Here is a 20,871-nt window from a genome sequence, read left to right as displayed (position 1 = left end):
GCGAACCTACACATGAAACAGCTGTTGTTTGTTATTATAAAGATAGCAATTATAAAGACAAATATGGGTGAAAGAATGGATTAGCACACGCAGGTAGTAGGGATCGTCTGAGCTACAGAGAGAGCTGGAGGCGAGTAAAAAAGTAGTTGCCTGTTCTGCCAGCTGCCTGCTCTCATTGGTTGGATGTGGATGTTGAGTTGGCCGACTCCTCCAGATATATGGCATGCGTCGGGGAGGCGTTTTGATGCGTCCTTGAGTAGTTCACACATAACCACTGGTAACCGCTGATCGATCGCTGATTTATCCCTGACACAGCCTGACGGTCGCCAAGCTCACCGACCAGCAAATTGGGCTTAAAATCATGTGTGAACTAGGCTTTAGAACATCTGCATGGCTGCAGATTCTGCATCTTGTTTCCCAAATGGTTTGTTTCTTCAACCTTTGATTGAAAAAAAACGGGAATCAATTCCCCCATGAAGAAAAAAAAAGATTTGTTCCCTTGAAAGGAGTGTAGAATATCCAAATAAAAAGTGGTAAACTCTGCCAGGCAGATTAAAGATGTATGGGCCAAACACAGCCTTTTCTCATCCCTCTGTACTTCAGCAACACACTCTCAGCTTGAGTACGACACTCTAAATCGGTTTAGGGCTGAACAAATAAACACATTTCCCACATATAGTATAATACCAAAACAAATCTATGAACCTCAAGTTGCGCTCTGTTGTCGACATCTCTGTCTTTTAAATTCTTTTCCACAGTTTTTCCCAGTACTGCCATGTTTGGTCTCCCCTTTTACTCTCTCTCTTTTCTACAGACAGCCGGATCATTTCCAGAGAAGGACTGAGTCAACTCAACTCTCAAAAAGAGTTGGAAATAAATCAGTATTTAACCTGGTTTGTATCACTAGCAGAAGTACTCATTGTAATTGCTACTTAAGCTTCAATGAAGCATTTGCAGGTTATACTGTCTTGAGACTGTTTGTATTTCAGTGTGGTGAAAGGTTCAATTCCCACCAATATTATTCCCTATGTATGCACTTAATTAATTAACTTAATTAATTAGGTTACATATTATCAGCTTTCACTATATGTTGACTATGACTAGCTGCATTTGTCAGTAAGGCTTAATGAAGCTACTTAACGGTCTTAACTTAACACAAGCATTAAGGATTGGATGTTAAAAGCAATCCTGTGTTTGAAATGAGAAAAATAAATGCTTGTTTATAGATCTGAGTTTTTGCCAAATTGGCCTATCCATCCACTTTATAATATATTTGTCTTTAAAAATGAAAATGTCCATCATCAGCCACCTATCCCGAATTTCATTGAGAAATAGAAGATTAAATGTCTTTCTCTCTTTTCCCTGCTATCTTTGGTAACCTGACCAAGCAACTAAAACTAATAAAAGGATATATCTACCATGTTGAAGGATATCTACACAATATTATAATTGATTTCAAGGTTTTACTGATTATTTGTAAGCCAACTTGTCTGGCAGAGTCAAAATCGTCTTTTAAATCTCATCTTTCATATCACTTTCATATCCCTTTTTATTTTATTTTATTTATATTCATCTTCAATATTACTGAATTTGTGCTTATTGTTATTCTACTTGTCTTACGTCTGTTCACTGCATGAATTAATTTATTGCTGAAAAGTTGGATTAATCCTCTTGCATTTTATCCAGTCAGTTCTTTATCTTTCTCAATTGTTAAGCACTTTTGTAACTTTCTTATGAAAAGTTCTCTAGGTCATTATACTGTATACTATCATGGAGACAGGTATGGCAGAACAGGCATGTCTGCAAAGATTTAGTAGATACTGGGAAATATAGGTTTGTGGTGTTTGCCTGCGGTGACAGCATATGTGAAATAAGAGGGCAGTCATAATTTAAATGGAAACAGTCCAGATCCAGTAGCCTGAAGATGATAATGCACAGGCATACTTGCCCTTCGTGATGAAATCACCTGAGGGACTATCAATATTATATACTATACAATCTTATAGGATTTTTCTCCAAATGATAAAGACATTTGTTAAAACTCAGTAAACAGAATTTACACAGATTATTCAAAGATGGATATTCCTAATTCTAATTGCACTGATTAGTTAATATTCAGTGTGTCAGCCAGTGTAAAATTTACACATCTCAATAAAACTCATTGCATTATTCATTATACCTTGTTTTGACTTTTAAAAATGACTTGGATTTCAAAAGTATCTTTCTAATGAACAAATCTGTGATCATGTTTTTATCTTAGTGTTATTTAATAAATTGGGTCTTCTTCTCATGAAACCATTTATCCATCCATTGCTTTTCTCTAGCTATTTCAATTTCAGTTTATCTGTGCAGCCTCTAAAGCAACGATTCCCAATCAGGGGTACTTGTACCCCAGGAGGTAACTGCAGGGGTATGTGGAAGGATTGTGGAGTAGCTCCACGCATTTGAAAAAACAGAATTTACATTCACATTTACATTTATATCCACACTGAGTCAAGTGTAACACAGACCTATGTTGTGATTGATGGTATGTGTAAAGTAGTTCGCAAGTGAGCAGACAAGTTAGCTAAAAGTAACGGATTACATTTACATTTACTCATTTGGCAGACGCTTTTATCCAAAGAAACTTACATTTGAGGAACAACATACAAGCATCAACAGAGCATCAAATACAGATCTACAACTGACAATACATACTAGTAAGAGCAGCAATAAATACTAGTAAGAGCTCATAGTGCATATCACATCAATGGGGTAAATACCTAGGGAAGGAAGAGTTAACAAAAAGTGCAATCAAAACAAAAAAGTGCAATCAATCAATACTAGATAATTGTAGGGGATAGAAGAAGAAGAGCCAAGGAAGTGCATGTTAGAGGTTAGGAGTTAGAGGTGTTATAAGAGGAAGTGTTCTCGGAAGAGATGTGTTTTCAAGAGCTTCTTGAAGTTAGAGAGGGACGCCCCTGCTCTGATGGCGTGTGGTAGCTCGTTCTACCATCGTGGTGTCACAGATGAGAACAGCCAGGACTGGGATAGATGGGTGCAGACCCAGTAGTTACTCTGTATGCAGCATTAGTGACTTGAATTTGATTCTGGAGGCCACGGGGAGCCAGTGGAGGTCACTGAGTAATGGAGTGACAGGAGTCCTTTTGGGCTGATCAAAAACCAGACGCGCTGCTGCATTCTGAACTATTTGTAAGGGTTTCACCGCACAAGCGCTCAACGGATAAACAATTGAAATAGCTAGATAAAAGCAATGGATGGATAAATGGTTGAAATAGTTAGATGTTAGGTTCTATTATTCTTCTGGACCCTATTGCAAGGGTAAAGGGAGATCACAGTAGAATTATTAACACCTTCAACAAAAATGTGCAAAAGAGTGAATCCTGCTGGCAGTCGCTGTGAGCGAGCAGGCAGGTGGCATGAGGCAGGCAAGTGGCGGAAAAACAGGCTAAAACACTAAGCAATGCTGACAGACTGCGTTCCTTCTGTCTCAGACCAAAACCTTTAAGCAAAAAAAGGCAAATCATCAGGTAACAAGATTAAACAAGTTCAAGACCACAACGTAAAGTGGATGGCCAATATGAGGAAGAATGAAGTGCAGACCCGGGGTTTAAATACTGCAGGGTTGAATTGTATAATGATCCTCAGGCGTGTAGAGGAGTCACCAGTGATCTTATAATTGATCCAGGAGGTGACAGGCAGAAACTCCAGGGAGGGAAAAATAGGATAAAACATAGGGAACTAAAAGCAATGGATAGATGGTTGAAACATCCAGCTTCTGCCACTGTGAGTGTAGTACAAATGCCAACTTAACCAAACTAACATTAATTGTATGGTCCATCTGACAGGGCTTTCGTGGGCATACGTCAAATAATGTTGGGAACCATTACTCTACAGTTGTGCAGTTCAGAAAAAAAAAGTTAAACTTCTATTTCCCACCATGTGCCCTCCTCTGAAACCACATTATGCTCTAAAGCCTCTCATTTTCTAAAGACAAACGCCTCAATAATTACACATGAGGGAGTTATCAACAATTTGTGCTGTAATTAACTCTGATTTTGGCAGTTTTGATAGTTGGAACATTACGGCTGCTACTCAAAATGAGAAAACACGTATTAATTAAATTGCTTTAGTTACTGTAAAATCCATTATAGAAGTCCAGAATAAGGAATAACTCCTCAAAGTCAACAGTAGAGAAAGCTTAAAGGCAGAATGGGTAGGATTTACCTAAAAAACAATGTACAGACTCATACAAAAATAATCCCTCTCAATCATCACTTATGACAGACTAGAAGCGTGTGGCGGTGTCTGTATCTGCAGAGACCATGCCCTCTGCCTTTATTTTATAGTTTTTATTATTTTATTATTTTGGTGTGTTCAGGGAATTTCTGGGCTTCAACTTTTAGGCCGTGGGTATGTGGTGCTCAGCCAATAACAGGGGTCTCTGCTCTCTGTCTGTGTCATGGATGTAGAGCTGCAGGTCTGTGGGTCAGATTGAGGGCCAGGCAGAGCCAGAGGCCACCAACAGACACAAAATCTGACAGTGCAGCACCTTCCCGCAGGGTTGTGTGGAGGCGTGGCTGTGTTTTTTTGTGCTTTATAATGTAACTGCTGTGAAACAATCAGACAATAATGTTTTATTTCTCTGACACCCCTCCATCTATTCATTCACTCTCTAGCTCCCAACAGCAACAGACATTGAAACCGAAATCCTACTCATTCTGCCATTAAGTATCTAAGTAGGGTTTCACATCTGTAATTCGGTTCATTGGGTCCAAGGGCAAAAAATTATACACTCTAGCATTCTTCAGCCGTTTCAGACAGTTCTTTTTACTTTTTCTTTTTTTTTTTTTTAAACAAACCAAAATGCAGCAACAAAAGTCACGCGACAACATTCACTCACTGGCCAGATGTGTCTTTGAACGAACTACTCTTTCCCTGAGCTGTTTGCTAAACCATGCGAAGATTTCGCTGTTCTTGAGTGTTTTCGAATGTTGGGCCCTAATATGGTCATCAGACCAAACTTCTATTACGCTCTGCACCTACTCCCAACTACAAGTTTGTCCACGAGTTGACATGGGGCTATGTTGCTAAAGTGCAAAGTGTCAACAAACAGAAGGAAGACATGGCTGGTAGTAAACACTTCAGCGCACTGATGGAAGCCATCTGACTGTGTGAGGAGCAAGCTTGTTGATGTGTGCAGGTAGAGTAGGCCTAGAGCTCTCCCGTCTGACTGGTCCACCAATAGGAGAGAAGTTCACCCCTTGAGACACAGCCCCTCCTCATTTGCATAATGAGGCAGAAATGCATAGAGAAATGTAAAAAGGACAGGCAGAAATAAATACCATTGGGGAAATAAATAGGGTAGAAAATGCGACGGAAGAATAAAACAGACAAAAATATTAAAACACACATAAATAAATACATTTAAAAAAGAAGTAATTAATAAATAAAGTTGAAGATTATAACAGACAGTAAATAAATAAGGTAATTATTACAAAGGTGAATAAGTAAAGAAGCTAATTAAAATAGATACATTTATGTCTCCTTATATAATTTAATTACTGCCTACATTTATTTACTTTATTTTTTTGTGCATTTAATCGGATGTTTATTTCTGTATCTCAGGATCAATCCTCCATAAGTAAGTGGTACTCAAAAAAATTAAGGCAATCAGTTGCCACAATTTTTTTGAGTTTATAAACTCAAAAGTCAAAAGTTTCCAGAACTTAAATATTTGGAGTTTGGTTACATATACTTTTTGATTACTGTTAGATAAAATTACTGATTAACATAACTCAAATATTTATAGTTAATGCAACTCTAAAATATTCATTTGACAGTGAAAACCCAGTGTTTCATGTTCAATAAACTTGATATTTATTAGTTTCTTGTTCAATATCTTCAATTACTACTAACTCAAAAACATTGATTTCCACATACTCAAATAATTTACCCCAGAACTTAAAATATTTCTGGCAACTGATTGAACTTAAAAAAAACAAAAAACATGTCAAATTAAAAGTACAATTCAATATTTTTGCCTATTTCCCACATCTTTTTAGGACAGATTGAAACATAAACAACATTTGAAAGAAAGAATGTTTATGTACATGAGTGCATTCAAACTTCTTTCAACAAGTACTTTTAGGCACAGCTTCAGTGGTTTGCTATCATCAAGACATTATTATTTGCTGAACAAAGCTTAATGTGTAAATTAGTTTCTTTGGATAGTCAATCACAATTTCCTATTCAATTACAACAGAAACGCTCTCAGGGTTGAAGTGGACCGCAGCAGGGGCGTCATCAGTGACCAGTGAGGAGAGCCACAGGCGTGTCAGATATATCTGGTTCATCATTGCACTGTAAAATACAAACAATCCAATTATGAGGATAATTTTAAAAGACAGGTTGCAAGTCAATGCATTGCTTCATTGGTGCTCCCCACAAACTGAAAGCACCAATAACTCTTTTATTGTACAAATCACATTTTATCATTTTATTGAGATAGACTAGAAGAAAAAATCTATGAATTAGATTTGGACCTCTCGGTCCAAACCTACCCACGATCAGTTATCACCGCAGCAGGTGAGCTGCGTGCCAGCTTGTTAATAACATGCCTTTCAAAATAACCGAAACCAACATCTGCACCCTGTGTGTTGACTGCTGCTTTACCTGGTCTTAATTGTAAAATATCCACGGCGATTTGTAATGTAATAGGCTACCAAGTTTTTTACGGAGTGAAGTCTGTCAGTCTGTCAAATGCTGGAAGAGGCATTAACGTTGGTTTCCCATAGTACATTTCATTGATATTGACATTGTGTGTGAGTATACTGAGGACTTACATTGCGGGTCTTGAAAAAATCAGTCATCCTCTCGCACGTCCACTGGGAGGGCACGAAGGGCCAGAATGCGTCTCACGTGTACATCATGTTGTTTCTAGATTGACATTATACAAATGTTTTTTCAGTACATTAAGGCAAGGAGGCTTTTTGGTACGTCTGGACATGATACATGTGCCACAGAAATTTCATACATGTAGGTGAAACGTGCCACGGGGCTGCTTCGTGTTGCCAGCTGGTGGCACTGTGACTGTGAGTGAATAGTGGGATGTACATGTGTTCAGGGCAGGACTCTTATTAAACATGTAAAATTTGGTACAGATCTGACCTTGTACAGTCAAGTTACAACAACCTCCTGTGTCGTGGCGAAGCATGGAACTTTGCCGCCACTCTACCCTCACGCTACCCAACTGCAAACTCACAAGTTTTACAACAATGTGTTTTCTGGGACATTTATGAAGTTGATTTGTCCAACCTGAAAACAACAACCTACATTACAGCGTAAAACGTGTCATTTCCTGTTGCCAGCAGGTGGCGCTACTAATTTGAGTGAAAATTGGCATATGGATGTATTTCAGGGCGGGACTCTTATTATACATTTCAAATTTGGTGCAGATGTGAGCATGTATACCGAAGTTATAAGAACTTCCTGTTTCATGGCGAATCATGGATTTTTGACGACACGCCCCGGGCAAGCTGGTCGACTGGTAATAACCGTTTGAATAACTTTTCATCATCAGTGCCTTTAGAAGGAACAGCAGAAATTTGAAGTCGGTCGGACTAAATCCCTAGGAGGAGTTCGTTAAAGTACGGAGTGTGTAAATCGCCAAAAATGACCATTAAATCCAAAATGGCCGACTTCCTGTTGGGTGTCGGGCATCGCTCCAAGAGGCTTTCTTGTACATCTGGCCATGATACACCTACCACAGAAATTTCATACACGTAAGTGAAACTTTGTCCGGGGGCTGCTCTGTAGGGGGCGCTAGCGAGCCATTTTGCCACGCCCATACGCGAAACTCATAAAATATGAAATTTTTCACCGCAAAGTTATGTGCAAAGTTTGGTGAGTTTGAGTATGTTTAGGCCCCCAAAATTGAGGTTACTTTGCAGAAGAAAAAAAAAATCCCTTCAATTTCAATAGGGACCTCACACGTTTCATGCTCAGGCCCTAATAATAAATCCATCCAGCTGCAACTACCTATAAGACAAAACTTACAACATGACAAAAGTTATTTGGAAGCCAGTGCAGTAGGGCTGGACCCCAGTATTCTAGTTATTCACTAGGTAGGTTTTTGATTTTAGATTTGGTGATTTTGATATTTGCACACGCACCTACACTTCTGTTTCTTACACACACACAACGCACAACCCTCAATCCCGCACACACACAACAGCTCAACAGCTTTCTGATTTTCTCTCGCTGTATCATACAGGGACAAACACTGACACGTGGTTTGTCAGCAGTATGTTTTATAGCCAAAAAAAACACAGCCCGCGTTTTGAACCTGTTTAGCCCAGATTCCATGTTAACAACTTCTGGATGGATCTGCGTGTGGAGGAGGCCTACACTACATCTCTCTCTGTCTGTAATAATCATCACAAATTCAGAATAACTGTATTTCAGAGATGTCCTAATCTGTCATGACCACACATTATGTGATCTACATTGTGGCTATGGCAAAATTAATCTTACACTTACCTGGAGGTCATAAATCCTAGGATCTCCGCAGTGCCTCTGCCGTCTTGCCCATCTGTGAGGCCCTCCATCTGGACAGGACAATCAGCTGTGGTGTCAAGCTCACAATTGAATTGGCTCTATAGCTTCAACATTAGTAATGATGACAATGGAACTCAGAAAACACCTGCAGAGATACAAACACAAACACATAAATGTATGTAGATTAATGTTGTTACCACTAAGGGAATTTTCTTTTAATAAGAAAGCATCCTAGTAAGTTCAAATGGTGCTTGTATGTTCCTTTAAATACCTTAACTCAAGTCTTTCAAATCTATGCAGTATAAAATGCATGAAGTCTATAATCTTGAATAATTGAAAAGAAATATACTAACTCTTATGCAGTGATGTGCAAATTGAAAACATACCTTGGATAGCTGTTGTGTCACTCAATACTTAATCCTGCAGGAGCAGATAAAACACAAAGAACTCCCATTAGTCCAGTCAACAAGAACATCATCAATAGCTGATTTTTTATAATACTATATTTTATCATTTCACTTACTGACGCAAGTCAGGTGATTATGGGCATGATGAAATCCCTTTAGCAGCACTCTCTATAGTCATTAATGGGCACACAATATATGAACACCAACTTTTTATTAGTTTATAAAATAATGGCCATGTAAACACTTCTCACAAACATGTGATACTGTAATAGTTTAATGTTGTGAGAAATGTATTTAGTCTGTAAGAGTAAGTTACCAGTTCAATAGTTATATCTAACTAAAACGTAATGCAGTAATACAACATTCCTGCTATAAATCCTCCATAACAATGATAATGTTCAGTTTTGGATGAAACTCTTTCAGAGAGTTGTTGATTCGACTGTATGATCATCTTGGAAACTGCAGTTGTGCTGCTGGTAATTTGTAACGTTATCGCATGGACAGGTGCTTCTGTTATTTTGTCCATCCCATTAATATCTGAGACTATGCTAAATAACACACACTCTTTTGTGTAATAATGTAGGGCTGCAGCTAACGATGATTTTAGTATTCGAAGCTTCAATAGATTATTTCAACGATTCATCAATGCGTCGTTTAAGAAGTACTTTTGCTTGGCGGCACACGAAACAGCTGTTGTTTGTTATAAAGATGGCAATTATAAAGACAAAGATTCTGGGTGAAGGATGGATTAGCACTTGCAGGTAGCAGATTGTCTGAGCTACAGAGAGAGCTGGAGGGGAGTTAAAAGGTGCAGCTCCCCGACACCCAGTTAACACGACTGTGAGGTTACAACTCACAGCCCAACAAACGCACGTGTGTACATTTTCAGCTGAGGACTGCGGCTTACTTTGGCTAGCCTTCAACTCAGCAATCAATCATGATTTCAGTTAAATGCTAAAGTTGCTGTTACTGTTACCTTGTCTGTGGTCCACTGGCAGAACACCAGCTGGTTTCTGATCAGGTTGCCGAGGCGACATCAGTTTTGTTTTAAGGTGGACGGATGGTAACATTACAGAGTTGTTGTTTTCTTTAATTTGAAATAATCCGATACTTTGGACACTTTCTTCTTTGTCCCTCGCTATTTCCTCTCTCTTTCCTCTCTTCAGCATTTTATTAATCGATGTTATTGATTTAATCGATAAATCGTTTCAGCCCTATAATAATGCAACTCATGTCAACGTAAGGTTACCACAAACATCTTCCAAAATGAACAAATGATAAAATAGTTTCAATGAAAACTGAGCATTCTTCACCAGTTAAAAGGTTTCATTACCACAGTGGAAAAATACTCCTTTACAAATACATATTAACGTTACAGCCACTTCAGACGAAGCAACTAGTTTCTGCAATAGAAGGGCTGAGGAGAATCATTAGGTTCACAGCTAATAAAACTAAACTTTTAGCCATGCATCAACACTATTTCAGGAACAGCTTATAAACAAACGCAGAGGTTGACTGTCTCCACAGTTAACTGACTGACAGCAGATGACAACAGTGCAAAGTTAACCTTACCTCAATGTGAGCTAGCTTACTTCTAATTAACGTTAGCCTTTCTGTAAACGTAACCTGACAACAGAGCCAAAATTAGATAAACTTTTTCACTCACAAGACCAAAGTGCATTCTCTGCCGACTGTCAGGCGAAAGCTCAGACACAACGTTACTTTGGAGCTAACGTCCGTTAACGTTTGCATAACAGTAAAGCACCAAACTGCCTCTACATCCTGAAGCGGTCCTGCCATAGTACACACGTTTGTAAAATATAAGTTAAAGAACACAAAAACAGTTCTTTCACAGCGCTGCGAATAAATATTGGAATAAACTTTTGTTAAATGCTCCGTTAATTCGTCTCCCTCGCATCAGGTAGCCATCTTGAATTTTCTGAAAACGTGGGCTGTTTCTCAATGCCAAGTTCGCCATGTTCAAACTTCTGTACTTTAAAGCTAGGACTTGGCAAGTTCGGCTCGGGAGTACAAACTCCTAGGAACGGGAGCACGCAGTCAGTCATTCAGCAATTGGAACAGCAACGGACTTGATGACAGCCGGGCCCGTTAGCGGGCGGGACCTCACATCTCCGAAAACATCGTAGCAATTTTTTAAATCAGCTCTCTCGTGAGAAATCAACCACATATTTGGAGTTTAAACAACTATATTCCTGCATAAAAAACTCTTACAACTACTATATGTGACACAAGAACTGCAGTATTATAAGTTACAGTTGTGAGTTTTCTCCTCCGACATTTCCGCTTTTTGGCGGCGAAATGCATTCTGGGATATCTGGCTATCCGAAGTCCACACAAGTCACCACCGATGCGGGCTCGGTAAAATGGGCGGAGCGAGAACACATCCGCGTATTTGACTGTACTTGGCTAGACGCGGACTTTTGAATTGGAACAGTACTTTGGCTGCGACTGATGACGTTTCACAAGTCCACAAGAACACAAGTACAGAAAAGAACCTCACTAATTTCTGTAAGTCTCAGTGGGGCAATGATCTCTGGCTCTGTCATGGTTCTATACATTCCGCTGGTGTTTCTATAATGAAAAATGTGCTTGATAGTAAACTTTTACACTCAACATATGATCCAAATGGCCACTTTGTAGGGCTAGTGTGCAGCCACAATGACGTTCCATTCATTATTATAAATATTTATGGATACAACACCAAACATGAGAATGACTTATTGATTGAGTCCGTAGACAATTATCCCTGTCAATGGCTTTCTAAATTTTCCTATCCGATTCTATTGATTGGAGGAGATTTTAATATTATAATAGACAATGCTCTTGATAGATGGCTCCCTGGTGAGACAAACAACTTAAAAGCTAGATGATTGCAGTTTATGGACAAATTCGGTCTTATTGATATTTGGAGAGAGAAGTTCCCATCTAACAGGTCATACACATGGAGCAACAAAACAGATTCTAGACGGTCCAGAATAGATTTTTGGCTCATATCAAACTCTGCAGATCAAGACTGCATCACTGCTAGTATTGTACATACTCCACTTCCTGACCATAAAGCAATTTGCATTAATATCAGGTTGTCAGCTGATTTTAATATTGGCAGAGCCAGCTGAACAGCTCCTTTTTAAATAGCATAATAGTTCAGTGTAAGGTCAGGGAACTCATTTTGCTTTATTGGGGAAAAGCTTGTACTGAAAGATTTTATTGTAAGTACTGGGAGCTTTTTAAGTTTGAATTTGCCAAATATCTTAGGAAACATGGTAGTACTGTTGCTAAAGCCAGAAGAGCTGAGGAAGATGTTGAAGTCAACATAGCATCTCTTTCTCAAAGATTGCCCGACAGTCTCTCTAAGGAGGAACAATTAAAACTGTCTGCATTGCAAAACAATGAAATGTTTTGCTGTATTTTACCTATGAATATGTGATGTTGTTTCATCTGCTCACGTTAAGCTTAATTAATATTGATAACATATACTCTTTTGACAGCCGCAGCTGGAAGCGGCAAACATCTGGCAGCAATCACATCTTCATAAAATGCACACATTCTGTACTTCCAGCATTCTGGGGCGTGTATAACCACTTGAAACAAATTCCTCGCACATTCTCTGCCAGACAGATGAGCATCTGACGGAGCAATCTCTTATGGCGGACTAAAATGTGCAGCAGCAACATGCAAACTCTTCAATTCACAAGTCTGCAACAGCGGTAAAGAATGTAGAGTAAGGCGAGTAAACGATACACACAGTTTAATTGAAAGGATTCTGCACATCCCTTGGTATCTTTTAGGTAGCATTGTTTAAGTACTCAATAGAATGTGATTAACGGTATGGATGAACAGGCTGACATAGATTTTGGGATTCTGCTGTTACTAAGCTAATTAGCAATAAACAAGCAGCTGGTAACCACTTTTCTGATTCTCTTATGTTGTTTTGTGTCTTACATAAAAACAGTTTTGGTAACTATTCTGTTCTCTCTAGGCTCTCCACTGGAGCGATGTGAGTCTGTGACTCTTGGGCGTTATTGTGAACATGTGTTAGTGTTCAAATCATATGGCTGAACAGCATATGGAGTCTACTTCAGTTACTGAGGGTTGGCTTTAAGTGAAAGAACTCCACCAATGTTAAGACCACTTAGGGTTGCTAATTATCTTACACTACAACAGCATTGAAAGCAGCACTTTCACACCAAGTGTGATGTAATAGAAGTATTTCTTTTTCCTCCCTCCTGGTCTTTTGAAAGGATTAACCCTGCAAGTGGCAAAGGTTTTGTGCCAGACATTACAGGTTCAAGTCTCTTTAATGACCCTAATTAAACAGACCTATCAAGGATATTACAGAAGCATGACAATTATACTGAAAAAAATGCATGTAATTATAATCAGCTGTTATAATGGGCTTCCACTTTCCTTTTTCTGACTATTTTCCTCATTTCTACTACTACTACTACTTACGCATAAACTGACATTCAACTGCTCTTATCTCTTATCCTTCAATTTGACATTGTCAACCTCTTTCAGTGAGACAAGATATGATAAGATCAACTTTAGTGTCTCTAAGGAGAAATTTTCCTTGGGCACATTGCTGACATGACATGTCAGCACCAAACAGTGACATACCGGCAAAGTGAATACATCAATAAATACAACAGAAGAAATGACCATTTATAAATCAATAAAATCACAGGATAAAATGAATAAAGTTAATATATAAACTTACATTTATGTAATAAATATCACTATTGAAAGTAAGTAAAGCTTAAAAGCAAAAAATGCTACTATCCAATATCAAACAGAGTGGGCATATAAGAATATCAAAGAAATTGACCTAAGACCTGACCCCTGCCCTCAACGAAGGATTTGTTTATTGAGAGAAGAAATAGAGGTGGGCAGGATGGAAAGTTTAAAGCGGTTATTTCTGCATCTGCTAGCTCTAAATCATCTTCCTGATGGCAGCAGCTCATAGTCAGAGAATAGTACACGTGAAGGATCATCTAAAATTTTGTTAGCCTGTCTAATGTAGCTGTAGGTCCTTAATGCCCATCACTTTCATGGCATTTTTTTTGTATTTTTCAGGAGTCTAGATTTAGACTGTACAGAAAGGCAGCTGAACCAGGCAGCCAAACCATATCTTATAATGCTTTCCATCACAGCCTTGAAAATGGTTAACATAATCTCAATAGTCTCCGAAGGAAATGAAGTCTTTGGGCTAGTTTAACACATAAATAATCAACCTGGACACACCAGCTCAGTTCCGTGCTTACTCTCCAACTGACATGTCAAAACCTTTTAGGTCTCAGGTATTCACTTTTGAACAGCTCGTCCACCAACAAGCTATTCGTGGATGAGTTGAGGGTCATTGGTTCAATCCTCGGCTCCCCCCAGGTCTGCATGTCACAGCGTCCTTGGGCAAGACACTAAACCCCACTAAACTCCCAATGACTGTACCATCGGTGTGTGAATGTGAATGAATGTTTATTTTTGTTCTGAAGAGCAGTTGGCATCTTAGCCTGTGCTCGTCAGTGTATGAAGGTGTGAATGTTATGTAGTGTAAAGCGCTTTGTCGCAACTAGAAAGGCGCTATACAAATACAGACCATTTACCATCAATTGTAAAAAATTTTGAAAATAGTGAGAAATGTTGTCACAATTGCTGAGAGCCCAAAGTAACATCTTCACAATGCTTGTTCTGTCAATCCAAACCTCAATATGATTAAAAGCACATTAATTAATAAAAAAGAAAAGCAGTGATTCTTCACATTTGTGAAGCTGGAACCATGAAATGTTTTTACATGAAATACCAAAATAGTTGCCAATTAAATTCTATTAATTCTGTCAATCAACAAAAGTTGAAACTTCAACTGAAACTTGAGCAGTATGCATATGTACATTTTCTTTGGAAGATTCAGCCTTTTGTAGTCTTCGTCTTGATGCTACTTATTCGTATCATAAGGACTATAATATTTTTATTCTATTCATTACATCCTTGCTTATGTATTTCATCTGCCTTATTCCAAATCTGAATCCATGTTCTACAGTTTTACTTACCAGTTGTGTTTGATGTCTTTATAATTTGCAAATTTTCTCATGCACCAAGATTATTATTCATTATTTTTTAATTTTTTTCATTTTCAGTAGTCAATTCATCATTATCATTAGGTAATACGCACAGGTTCAGACATCAGGTACATAAACAGTTCCTGTGATTACGGTGAAATTTATAACTAAATTTATAACTAAAGGTGAATATAAATGTGGTTAAATATACATCAAAGAAATAAACAATGACTTAACAAACTGAATGCAAACAATGACAGTGATGGGGTTCAAGGTAAATTGAGTTGTTCTATTGTGGGGAAGAATTTGATTCATAAGGAGCAAGATAACTAATAAAAGCACGTTATGATAATTCAGTTAAATTTGGTTAGGAGTTTGGCAAAGGATTAGACTAACGGACATCACTGATCACAGAATGCCGGGTTGGTTCTGCCTCACTGGGTGATGTCAGCCGTAGGCTGGGTTGAGAGGCCCCACGCCAGCTGCCCGATTCCTGGCTTGGTGCTAGGGATTTTTCCGGGGGTTCTTCGGGATGAACAAAAACACTCGCAGTGGCAGGGCCATCCTTGGCCTGGTAGTTAACCCTGGCTCTTTTCTGGTTTGATGTCCTTTTGTTACTGCTGGCGTAACGGGCCCGCGTGGCCAGGTCCGAACTTCGGTGGGAGCAGTATAAGTTAATTCAATTAAAATAAATCTTAAAAGAACTTGACCGTTCTTGAGGTCAGAGTTGCGCGACTGAAACGGTCTGCTAACTTTAAAAAACAAAAGAAAAAGATAACTTCCACGAAAGGGAGCGAGACTTTGCGTGTGTAGCTTGAAAAGAACAAAGAAATCTTTGCGGCAATGCTGGGCCGAACTCCTTAGGGCGCTGCTGGGAGACGGGGCATGCTCCGTAAGCGTGTAGAGCAAAGAGCAAGAGTGAAGAGACAATAGAAGAGAGCGAGCATGCTTGGCTCTGTGCTTTTGTTGTTTGGGGCGTATCCCCCAAGGGGGAGGGCTTTGTTTCCCCTGAGGCCTTGTGCCTTACTTTCTATCTGTGTGTATTTTAATCAAATACATTCCCACAATCAAACCTTAAATTTCAAACAGTTATACCGTTCTTAGTTTTAAGCATTTGACAAAAAGGAAACTATTAAGTAATTATTGTAATGATTAGAATGGTTACCAGTTTTTCAGGATGAAAGAAACTTAACTCAACATTTCCTGGATAATATTGGCTGTTAAACATTCTTACTTAGAGAATATAAGCAAGTTACACGAACATGGCAGCAGATTATACACAATAAAACAGAGTAAGATTAAACCGCAGGATACGCATTAAAGAAACAGGGACCTGTAATACTTAGTTTGTCCTCTGGGGGGACACGGGTTCCATGAGAAAACAATTGATCCTCTCACTAGGGAAGAAATGGTTATTTAACATTAAATTCGAGCTGGAAAATTAATTAAGTAGCACAGGATAACATTTCTGTGTCATATCATTTCTAAAGGAAGTGTCAGAAAGTGTTGGCATAAAGCATTAGTTAAAACATAAATTGAAGGAGTGTCAGTGATCATTGCTGAAAATTAAAGAGCACTGCAAAATTAACTTACTTATGGATTCTTCTTTTCAACAACAACAACAACAACAACATGGTAATATAACTACTCAAATGGAAGTGGAGAGACCTATTATAAGGAGACAATATTAATTTCTCCACACAAAGGAATTCGGGGCAGCGTCCTTCTCTGGCGTCTGGAGTTTCTCACACCTAGATGTGAAAGTGAGACGGCATGTTAAGAGGCCAAATTAATGGCTCTTTGGTGGGGTAGTGAGTCAAGACTGAGGAAGGGGGTCTTTGATGTCTGAGGTAATCTGAAAGAGGAACTTCATTACCATGGTTACCCTGTGTGGGGTCAGTTCAGTGTCTCTTGACCTTTCTTCAAAAGGGTTCTGATTGGCTGGTTCCAGATGAAGTTAGTCTCTGGGAAGTGTCGGGGTGACACTTTTATGGTCACTGAGGTCCTCACAGCCTGGTTCAGGTTGAGGATATTCTCTGGACAAGGTTAATATTGTCATTTTAATAGTCATGCATAGAGTGTGTTATCTCAACTTCACCGGACGTGGTAGGTTTTATGGCTGAAACTACCCAAGCAGCACTTGGGAGTGGAGCAAACCTTTAACCCCCTCCTTTGGGGTACTTCGGCTGTCTGTTGAGGGTTGATATCTCAATTTTTATATATTAAATTAATTGAATGAGGTGTCAAGAAACATTTTATAACCATAATATCCACCGATGCAACCTCAAAAGCTGCTGGATCTGTAACCAACCCTCGGCTCGGCCACTGTTTTTTCATCTTCGCTCCAGAAATACCCAGCCCAAGGTAAGGCCTGCCCACTGTCCTTGACAAAAAAGGAATTTATTTTTGCAGTTTGTTTTTGCAATCAAAAATAAACATTTGTATTTCCGTCTGCAGAAATGTCAGGGGGATTTATGTGGTCCCCGTTTTGTGTCGGTGGCCTATTTAATGCGACAGTGCACACCCCTCGCAACCTGAAATGAAAGCATGGCTCTTTATGTAGCCAGCCGTGTTCACTGCCAGTCAAACTGACAAGTATACCAAATTCAAAATCTTGGATAGTGCATCTTTGGAAATGCATTTCCAAACATTGATATGAATCATATTTCCAGTCTGTCATAACCTAAATCTGACCTGCTAAAGAACAGGAACAGAAAAAGGTGTGTGTGTGTGTGTGTGTCGGGGGGGGGGGGCTGTATTAAGGTTTTAATGTAAATGTCTTCTTTGGCACTGATTTTATTTTATTTTTTAATAATCACTGTACTCTATTAGAATAGCTTGGATGTTACAGCACAGTATGTACACATACAGTAGCATGAGTACTTATTTGGGCATCAAGAGCATTTATACAGAGAATAAACCCTTGGCCTTTTTTTAAATTGTACTTAAAAGAGCCTTTTTTTCTCAGAATCCAAAGTCTTAGTCCATCTGTCAGGTGGTTGTGTATTGTGACATCTGCCTGTTGGTTTTTCATATTAGCATCCTCCTGTTGTTCAGTCATCTCCACTTTCACATGTGATGTTATGCCAAAGAAACATCCAGCAGTAATCTCTCTGTGATCTGAGTTTCAGGTTCTTAGAGAAAGTCCTGTAACGTGAAGGTGCGATTTGAAAGAAACATCTAAATAGTGGTTTTACTGAAGGTTAACTCATACACACAAGATCACCCACACACAGTACAACCTTGTTTGAGATTGACACCTACAGGGCATTTTTTACCTTTCAGCTGAGACTATCCCCCTCTGGCTTAGCTCTGTCCAGCGTTACTTCGATTAGGATAATCGGAGCTTGGTTTAAATCTTTTCAGGAAATTAAATTAAACATTTGATGGTGTCTTTTCCCCTTAAGACATCTGAGTGGGTGGAGAATCTATTCCATCACATCTCTGCTTTTCTGCCTTAAAGCCATAAATCCAGGACATTTTGATGCAATGGTAGAAGGAAATATTTCCTTGATGAGAGATGGAGAATAGTTAATGTGCAACTGGTTTGAGCTCAGCCCAGTCAGGTAAAGAACAGGACTTATATTTATTCAAGCAACTCAGAATCCACCGGAACAGCATCTGCAACTATGCTGCATTATTTGTAGCTTTTGCATATTTGACGGTCTGATACCAATTAGTAGACGCTAACAGTAAGGATTAATACTTTTATAAAGCCAACAGAGACTGAGAGCACCACAAACATTGCAACCACACCACTGAAAATACAGCAGTTTTGCATTGCTTCAGGCTACGCAGAGGCTTGCAGAACAGAGACATTTTAAAATATAACATATCAATACTTCAAACATAAGTGCATCAGCGCCATTAAGGTAGAGAATGTGTACTAATCAAGACGGAGCTTCAGAACAAAGTAGTAAATTATTACAAAGAAAAAGTTCAGGTCCTTTTTTTTGTAAAAGGCATATGAGTAAATAAGCACATGAAGGTTTAGTATGATCAAGAAAATAAATGTAAATTACATTTAAAGGACGTGTGCCTGCTTACAATACAACAGAAAATCATCATCATTCACATCTCTCCTTTTTTTTATTCAACACATAATAACTCGAGCTGAAGTGCGTCAAACAAAGAAACCATAGCACGCCCATATAGCTCACTCAAAGGTGACTCATAATTTTCACAAGATTATAAAAAAAAACTGTAGCTTATGGAGAGATGACAACTCTGGCATTTCCAAAGGAAAAAAAAACAAAACAGGCTTTTCGCACCAAAATGATAAGTGTGCAAGTGAGAAAAACGCACTCTGGCTCCTTATTTTCTCAAGACAGCAAAATCACTTTGGAGTTTAGAGAGTGAGTGTAGCATTTTCTTAACTGTAACTGTCAGTCACTGAATAATACAAAACCTTTTGTACTTTATTCCTCTTTTTCCACTCACTTTCAAGAATGTACATTTGAATGGGGTGAATATATCAATCGTTCAATCAAGGTTAAAGGCTCAACAGAAGTTTTATACAACTATCTTGTTTTAGCTTTCTTGTCAATTTTGTCCTTATAAAGGGTTAAGAAATTGGACTTTATCTTTATTATCCCATCCATACATCCATCGTCAACCGCTTATCCTGTGTACAGGGTCACAGGGGGGCTGGAGCCAATCCCAGCTGACATCGGGCGCAAGGCGGGGTACACCCTGGACAGGTCGCCAGTCCATCGCAGGGCCACACATAGACGAACAACCACTCACACCTAAGGACAATTTAGGGTCACCAATCAACCTAGTCCGCATGTCTTTGGATGGTTGGAGGAAGCCTGAGCACCCGGAGAGAACCCACGCAGACATGGGGAGAACATGCAAACTCCACAAAGAAAGGCCGGGGCAACCGGGGTCTGAACCCACGACCTTCTTGCTGTGAGGCGACTGTGCTAACCGCCGCACCACCGTGCCACCTTTATCTTTATTATTTACAGAAGAATTAAATGTATCTGTTTTGCCAGGTCTGTCATTACTACTGTTAATATCTATTGAAATCATTATCATAAATTAACTTAATTTATTTAAATATGGGAATTAAATATAGCTTAACCACAGCCGAGATGGTAGTACCGCTACTCTGCTAAACGAGTCACCATTAGCAGGTTTTGAACGAGGTTTTTTTCTCTGTCATGGTTAGATTTAGCTACTGTCTCATTAAGTTATGTGAAATTACAAATTGATTTACCAAGATGTAGGTTGGTTTAAAATCAATATTTTTCAATTACAGATAACGGATAAGGAACAAATTGTAGTAACAAAGTTTAAGTTTTAGCTAAGCGAGCATTGGCTAGTTCCCCAGCTAGCTTTCATGAGATGTGGCTCTGTTACTTTAGCTATATAGTTGGTTGTGGCGAAGAGTGCACTAAATGTGACGGCAGACATGCTCATTTGAGTATATGAATATAAAATATATATAAATATATTTCAAACTCTCATTCTTGATGTCATCTAGTATCGGCAATTGGTTGCTTGAGGAAACATTTTGATGGAGTAAAATATATGTACAAGAAATCCAGTTAACACCTTTGGAGGTCTGAGTTTGAGTAGGGGTAAAAGCAGCGGCAACTGCATGACCACCTATTACATGCTTCTTTGATCTACCTCCATTTTTTGCCCGCTTAAGAGGGCAACACACAGACAAGTCCGTGTTGTGTAGGCTCTGCCTCCCACTTAAATACACTCAATTCTGACAGAAGTAAAAGTGCGCCATTGCTTGATTTAGATGGGCCTTTCAGTAGTTCCGCTCTGCAAAGGGTTCAGGGTGCTGTGCCACTGCCATTACACCTCTGTATCAT

The 20,871-nt window shown here is 38.9% G+C and overlaps 1 long non-coding RNA gene across 1 annotated transcript in view; it reads right to left on the bottom strand.

Moving 5' to 3' along the window:
• LOC123974456 overlaps nt 1-11,194 on the bottom strand; it is a 153,233-nt gene extending 142,039 nt beyond the window's left edge. The window contains exons 1-3 of the long non-coding RNA XR_006825854.1: nt 9,943-11,194; nt 8,946-8,979; nt 8,542-8,704 (exon numbers count right to left, since the gene is read on the bottom strand). This is a non-coding gene — a long non-coding RNA (uncharacterized LOC123974456). The remainder of the gene's footprint in view (nt 1-8,541; nt 8,705-8,945; nt 8,980-9,942) is intronic.
• Between the last annotated feature and the right edge of the window lie 9,677 nt (nt 11,195-20,871).

The sequence above is a fragment of the Micropterus dolomieu genome, linkage group LG01, assembly GCF_021292245.1.
Source record: "Micropterus dolomieu isolate WLL.071019.BEF.003 ecotype Adirondacks linkage group LG01, ASM2129224v1, whole genome shotgun sequence".
NCBI classification, from domain to species: Eukaryota; Metazoa; Chordata; class Actinopteri; order Centrarchiformes; family Centrarchidae; genus Micropterus; species Micropterus dolomieu.
The sequence above is the reverse complement of the archived record's forward strand: the minus strand, read 5'-3'. Positions and strand labels throughout refer to the sequence as shown.